The sequence below is a fragment of the Primulina huaijiensis genome, chromosome 7 (genome assembly GCF_012295235.1).
Source record: "Primulina huaijiensis isolate GDHJ02 chromosome 7, ASM1229523v2, whole genome shotgun sequence".
Classification (NCBI taxonomy): Eukaryota; Viridiplantae; Streptophyta; class Magnoliopsida; order Lamiales; family Gesneriaceae; genus Primulina; species Primulina huaijiensis.
In genome coordinates this window covers 10,351,758-10,359,880 of record NC_133312.1, presented here as the reverse complement: position 1 = coordinate 10,359,880, position 8,123 = coordinate 10,351,758, and the positions used below count along the sequence as shown (strand labels likewise).

At 33.5% G+C, this 8,123-nt stretch overlaps 1 pseudogene; it reads right to left on the bottom strand.

Moving 5' to 3' along the window:
* Positions 1–5,784: 5,784 nt before the first annotated feature.
* On the bottom strand, positions 5,785–7,841 carry LOC140981771 (SUN domain-containing protein 1-like; annotated as a pseudogene).
* Between the last annotated feature and the right edge of the window lie 282 nt (positions 7,842–8,123).

The following is an 8,123-nucleotide window of genomic DNA, read 5'->3' as shown; positions in this document are numbered from 1 at the left end:
GCTCATTATAAAGAAATTTTAAACCCGTTTTCTGCTGTAATTAATTAACCCTAATCAAATTGCATTGTAATCACGATTAGGAGTTAAAGGCCCCACAATAAATGTCTCCCGACAACAACTATACTCTTAATCACCAATTAGAACTTGGATTCAAATTTTCATAATCTCCAAAAATAAATATTTTATGACACTACCAATTATTTCTTAATAACTTTAGACAATTCTCCAAGTGTCCTCATCTTCATAAGGTTAGACGACCAAATTCTAAAATAGAGGTTTCTGGACCATAGAAATCATAAAAATCCCAATTGTCAACCAATTTAAACATAATTTATAATTAATTTATCTACTTCCAAAAATTTGCAATTAACTCATGTAATAATCATCACATAATATTTTCTCAAAATCATATAAACTCAAATTTACAAAAATTATATGAACTTCTGTATTCTTAGTTTGTATTTCATGATTTTTTTTAACATTAATTCAATAGTTTTAAGTCTAATAAATCTAATTTATAGATGAGTCTTTGTACATATCTTAAACTTTATTCTTTTATCCCAACATCTGTAATTTCTTAAACACAAAAAAATAACACTTCAAAGGTCTATAATGACAAATATCAAATAAGTCATTCTAGTGCTAAATTTTTAATTTCTCTGCAAAGTCATGAGCTTAATTTTCTAACATAAACAAATTTCATTTATCGTTTCTCTCTTTCCGTCATCTGATCTCTCAAATGTCTTGCTAAAATTTTAAAAATCTAAAATATAGACTCCCCACACTTTCCAAAATAATAGTAATCGCTGAACCAAAATTCTTATATTTTATGATACAATCCAAAATAAAAATATTGTTGATTAAATCTTATCTTTAACACTTATATCCTTTGTTTTTCATGACATACATTTATACCACATGTAATAAGATTTTAAATCTCTATAATCCACAATAATATCCTAAAATTATTAATTTGACAAATCTTAATTTGTCATTAAAATCACTAATACCAATATTTCTAAATAACCTTAAACAATTCCTCGAGCGTCTTCATTTCTTATAATGTATAGCATCTAAATTTTTTTTTATACCCCATTGGTTTACTTCCAAATATCATAATTCTTAAAAAACTTTTACAGACAAATATTCTTCCACTCCCAAAACATGACAACTATTCAATTTCTTATATGAATCTCCAAAGTAATCCATCAATCAATCATATACTATTAGTATCTAAAAAAAACTCTACTCTAACAAACCTATAAGATTAACTATTAAGGTCATAGCCAAAACTTATTTAATAGACTGGACATAAAAACTCCAAAATAATACTATGGTGTCAAACAAGAATCCAATCACAAATACATGCTTGTATAATTTACTTGTTCATCTCAAATTTCATGACTTATGTGAATCAAAAATTAAGTTCACAAAATATGCTAACTTAAACATCAAATCCCATTAACTTTATTTGATAACTTGATAATATGAATTATTATCTCATACCAAAGATCATTCAAATTCATTTTCAAAACTAACTCAAAGAAATATATTTCCAAATAACATAAATACTTATACTTTACTACCCAAAGGCAAAATCTTAATGAATAGCTCTAGCTATTATGATATCTTAAATTTTAAACTAATAGAATTTGTGAAATGTACACTTAATTCCCAAACTTAATAACTTTGTCGCCATAAGGTAAAAAAAATTCATTTCAACCATATAAAGAAAGAAAAAAATGATACATATCCTAATTAAACGATTCCAGACCATACAAAGCAGTGACTAACGCTTACTCGGTCAATACGAGGGCATAATTGTATTCTCATCCCAATACAGCCCGTAACCAACATGCATGAAATAATATTCATATAACATGCTAAATGTGATTCAAATCTTTAATCATGCAACTAAAAAAACTCATGCTTTAATGCTTATTACGTTTAAAATCGTAAAAACTTATAGACTTGACTAAATATTTGAAATATAAACGAGTACAAACTATTTTCGTGTTATCAATGTCATAATCAAAACAAACTTGCAAAAAGTAATTGTTTAAACAACATGAAGTAATTTCATTAACATCAGAGTAAATGAATTTAACAAACATAAAATTCTTGAAAACTTAAGCGGTCCTCGGGTTAGGCTTCCGCACAGTCCGAGCCAACTCACTAGTCCCCACCTCTCGCATCCTTGTGCTCGTCCTCACCTGCATCGATCAAGTATAGTGAGTCTAAAAACGCAATATGTATAAACTGAAAATAGCAAGTAATGCATAATTAAATCCACATGCATTTAAAAGTAGCACATACATATTTAAACTCTGAACATACTTACATAAACATAAATGTGCCACCATTTCATTAATTTTTTCATAAACGTGCTTGCATCATACATACTTAAACATGCATAATCATTATCATTTTTGCGTAGAGATATGTTTCAAAGCAATTGACCCATAACATAATGCGCCTGATCAAAGTAAACCACAGTACTGGGCTGGCAGGGATCATCACAGCCTTTCGACCGAACGTCCACTCCTACATACGTAAGATCCCCAGTCATGTTTTACCGGGTGGATTGGTCCCTGGTCATGCTTTACCGCTTCCCAATCCTGATCAAAATCTGTTCATGCTTTACCGAGGTGGAGAGGTCCTCGGACACGTTCTCCGACTTCCAAACCGGTAACATAATTGGTCAAATGACAATTCGCATACCTAAAAAATATAAAACATGTTCTTTTTGCACGTCGAACATACTTAAAAACGTCGAGGGCTTCGTTGGAACACTCTGGACATGCTGCCCTAACCAGAACAGCAGAGATACAGGATATCCCAACGAAGCCTGCAACCAAAACTTGAGAAAACATAAAGAACATGCACAAATTTTCACAGCTTTAGCGGTTTTACGATAAAAATCATATCTCTCTCATTTCTTATCCGAAAATTACGAATTTTCTATCGAATCGAAGATAACACAGAGTAATACAAATCATATGTTGAAATCTTTTTCAGAAAACCCAACTATAAGTCGCATAATTCGAAATAACAGAGGGTGACGAGTTTTGTGACACAGAAATTTCACAACTTGTGCGATTTTACGATAAAAATCATATCTCGCTCGTTTCTTATCAGAAAATTACGAATTTGCTATCGAATCGAAGATAACACAGAGTACTACAAATCATATGTTGAAAACATTTCCAGAAAACCAACCTATAAGTCGCATAATTCGAAAAAAAAGGATGACGGGTTTTGTGACACAGAAATTTCACAACTTGTGCGATTTTACGGTAAAAATTATATCTCCCTCGTTTCTTATCAGAAAAATATGAATTTGCTATCGAATCGAAGATAACACATAGTACTACAAATCATATGTTGAAAAAATTTCCAGAAAATCGATCGAAAATTCGCAGGATTCGAAATGACAGCAGATTCGGTTTTTGAGATCTAAAAGTTATTCCAAAATCGTTCCAAGCATCATCGCTCAAACTTTGCATAACATATACTGATTTTTACACACAATATACATCAAAATATTTACTATGACAAGATCGATGCGGAAAAATGAAAGATTATACATGCCTTTGCGTCTAAACGCTCGAATAAACGAATACCGGCGTGAGGGAACGAAGAGGATGAATGGAGGACGATTGCTACATGTTTTCCTTGTCAAAAATTTGCGAACATCTCAAGAAACATGTAGGTAAATTTGAAAATGATGGCTGTTGGAAAGGGAGCCTTAAACCCTAGGTTTTCAAGTTTTTTTAGTGTGTGTGAAAGTGTGTTTGTGTGTGTGCATGAGTTATAGATGCTACTCCTTCTTTTTTTTTTAACTTTTAATTAAATTAATTAAGTGACTAAATTACTAATTAGGTTAAATAATTAAGCCCATAAAATTTAAAAAATAATAAACCATAAGTTAAAGAATTAACTTCTAATTTTCGAAAATTGCAAATAAAATGTTTAAAATATTTTAATTCATCTAATAAATTAAATTTGACCTTAAAATGTTATATTTCATAAATAATTAAAAATAAATAATTTCTTAACTTAAAATAAAATATAACATTTAATTTTATTGTCTTAACCGTCTCCGGTCTCCTATCCTCGGTCAAGCATCAAATATTCACCTGAAAAACTCAAACTCGAGAAATGCATTTAAATCTCATAAAAATAAACATATAACTATTTAAAATAAATTAAATATGTTGAATTCATCATTTAATTCTTTTAAATCAATTAAATTAATTAACATATTAAATTATGCATGCGATTTACGTGTACTGATCTTTGGAGACTACATTTTCTCAGATAACTACAATTAAAAACAATTTTAAATAATGAAAGTTTTCAACTAGGGGTAGGCATAGTTTGGTTAAAACCGAAATAACCGACCGGACCGAAAAATTCAGTTTAAATGGTTTGGTTTTATCGGTTTTTCGGCAGGTTACGGTTTCAAAATTTAAAAAATTCGGTTTTTCGGTTCGGTTTACGGTTTTGATCCTCAGAAAACCGAAATAGCCGAACCGACCATATTATATTTAACTATAGGACTTTTTGTATAATGTGCTAATAAATGGGAAAGATCTTTGTTAATTTCAGTAAGTTTATATATATTTAAGTTATGCTTCAAGATTGTGATTTATCATGCTATTGTGATGAATTTAATGTCATATTTGTTTCTAATTTCGCAAAACATGATTTTGGAGTTTGACAATTGGAAGTTCAAATTGTTATTGAAGCTCATATCGTTAAATATATTGGATTTGAGATGCAAAATCTATGTGCATTTTGGAGTCTTAGAATTAGAATTTAATGACTGTGTATCCTTTTATTAAAGGGCTACTGTTTGAAACTGTATTTCGAATTGTTATTGAAGCTTAGATTGTTAAGTCATAAGTGTATTGTAATCATACATGTTCTACTCATCTTCTGTCATTGTTTTTTTTATATCTGTTGCATCCATCAAACATCAAGTGATGTATAATTTTATTTTTTAACAAAATATTATAAAATCGTATATAACCAACCACATAAACCGAACCGTATTACAAAAAAACGGACCGAACCGTAATAAAATGGTTTGGTTTTGGACCAAATATATTCAAAACCGAAAACCGAACCGTTATAGAGAAAAACCGGACCGAACCGACCGACGCCCACCCTTATTTTCAACAGAAACAAAAATTCAGTATTACTTCGCAAATGAAGTTTTAATGTTCATATACTGCTAAAAGTAATTTCTCATTAATTATATCAACCTGAAAAAACATGAAGCTTGTTCTTCACCAAAACAATTAATAAATTTTTAGTTAAAAAAATTGATAATATTATCCGATTAATTCAATAAATTATAGATTTATCCTTTTAATAGTAGTTCCTACTGGAAAACAGTATTACCATTTTATCAAATTTGTCGACACTTATTTTTTGCAAAAAAAGGGGAAAATACATGTCTGGGGTAAAATTAATCCATTTCACAAAACAGTAAAGTAGAAAGAATTAAAACATGAGTTGAATTTCCATAAGATCTACATATTTGTGAATTGTGATGTCTACTTCATATTTCTTGTGTTTGCCCTTTTCAATCCATCATATATAAATTCTTTGCCAAATGATAGATTTAGATTATAACACACTGCGATTTTCTTGGTTCAGCATTCAGGCATGTTTATATTCCATTCAATCCCAATCGTAATTCAATGAAAATCATGTGTTACACCTGATACTCTATCATCTAATGTATTAACTATCATTTATGCATTCAGCTAAAGATATAAAACCAAATGTAACAGAAGACACAAAATGGCCATGGCACATTAAGAGAAGACGTAGCATGACGAAAACATGGAGCATACTTGATCAACAGTAACAGGCTAACGATACAATACTCAGTGACAAAACACAGTTGATATATGACAATACATAATGCATTACTCACAAGAAGTATCAAAACTGCATTTCCTGCGATGGCAAAGACTTGAGTTCATGACCGTGAACCCTCAAACGATAAATGCATGTATGATAAGCACTCCCATGGTTGGATTCAAAATCGAGCCTAACAGTATCGACGACCATAGACTTCGCAGAGTCCAATACATTCAAAGTTTGAGCATTGCTCTTCTCAAGATCGTAAGTGAACTCGCTCAATAGAAACATCTTTTCAGTATCAAATCCCATATCACTCGATCTTTGATCTGCCAACCATCCAGATACCCTGCAATTCTTTGGAGCACTGGACCTTTCATATGCTACACTCTTAGCAACATGTTCTAGCGTCACAGCCTCGGGCACTATGGCAGTCCTAAGCTGGATCACGACAAAACCGTTACCACCTTTAATTGGAAAACAGTGTCCAGGCTCTCCAAGGCATAAGCATCTTCTGTGAATCTGCAGCTACCCTATTTCGAATTATCAACCCACCTAGTTTTCCAACACAATATGCCTCGGAATGCTTCACCACTCTCGCCCCTCCCGACGCTGATGCGTAATCCACCATCCCCAATCCATCGGCTCATGCTTTTCAATCTCCTTCTCCACTATCTCCCTTGCATAATCCTTAATTTCATCCAAACCCACATCACTACTAAACTTATTATTCTTAGTCTTCATGAACTCCTCGAAGAACTCTCCAAACACTTCCTTTGAAAGCAAGCTCTTTCCTTGAAACCCATCGATAATCTTCTCGAAAGCATCACTTCTTACCTCCAAAGCCTTCCACTTCAACTTCACTTTTTCGTCATTCTTCTCCATTCTCTCGCCAAACTACTTCCTCACCAAACCAACGCCATCCTCGATTTTCCGATCAATAGCATCCACCTGCACCTGCAAAACCTTCACAGTCGTCTTAACGAAGCTCTGCACCTCTGCGAACTTCCCCTCTAAACCCCCCGAAATTAATTCACAGCCCTCCGTGTTGCTGCTGGAATTCATGACAGCCATATAGACATCTTGACACCTGCACCTGCAAAACCTTCACAGTCGTCTTAAAGAAGCCCTGCACCTCTGCGAACTCCCCCTCGAAATCCCCCGAAATTAATTCAAAGCTCTCCGTGTTGCTGCTGGAATTCATGACAGCCATATAAACATCTGGACACCTGCACCTGCAAAACCTTCTCAGTCGTCTTAACGAAGCTCTGCACCTCTGCGGACTTCCCCTCGAAATCCCCCGAAATTAATTCCAAGCCCTCCGTGTTGCTGCTGGAATTCATGACAGCCATATAGACCTCTGGACACCTGCACCTGCAAGACCTTCACAGTCGCCTTAACGAAGCTCTGCACCTCTGCGAACTTCCACTCGAAATCCCCCGAAATTAATTCAAAGCCCGCAAATTAATTCAAAGCCCTCCGTGTTGCTGCTGGAATTCATGACAGCCCATCTAGACATCTGGATAAGGCCCACAATTACAACTAACAATGCTATGTTCTTAGTGAGAATGCTTACCAAAGTTAGCCAACGTGGCTTTGATGACCTCTTTCGGGATTGGGTTTGTGGAATTTTTCTGCTGTCTCTCTGGATCGCGGAATCTGTGCCAACCGCGGTAAGCCTGACGGTGTCACTGCCACTAGTAAAGGTGGCGGCGGCGGCGGCCAAATCGGGAATGGGCGTCAGTGGATCCTTCTCTAATGCTCGACGACGAGCTGTAGACAATTGATTCGAAGTCGAAACGGTGGATCCTGGCATTTGAGATGCTAGATAGAATGAATCGTTGAAATTGAATACTGAAATTAATGGGAATTGAATTATTGAAAGGAACCCCGGAACGAGGGAAAACGAAATTGAAAATTTTTATCGAGACAACTGGGATTTGGGGGAAATAATCGAGAGGTTTCTGAGGGGCTTTTTAAATGTTCATGGTACATATGATTTAGTAAAATAAAATAAAACAAAAAAGTTTGACAAACAAACCAACAAAGAGGCGTGATTTAAAAAAAAATTTTTAATACAAGTCACGTCATCGGCGTGACTTGCATTTTTTTTTTAAAAAAAAATAATAATATGAGTTGTTTTAATTAATTCACGCCTCATCACATATATTAAAGACAAAGACTGCAACAAACAAATGCAATATTAAAGCTGCATAATATTTTCGTCGATCGATGCAATGTAATAA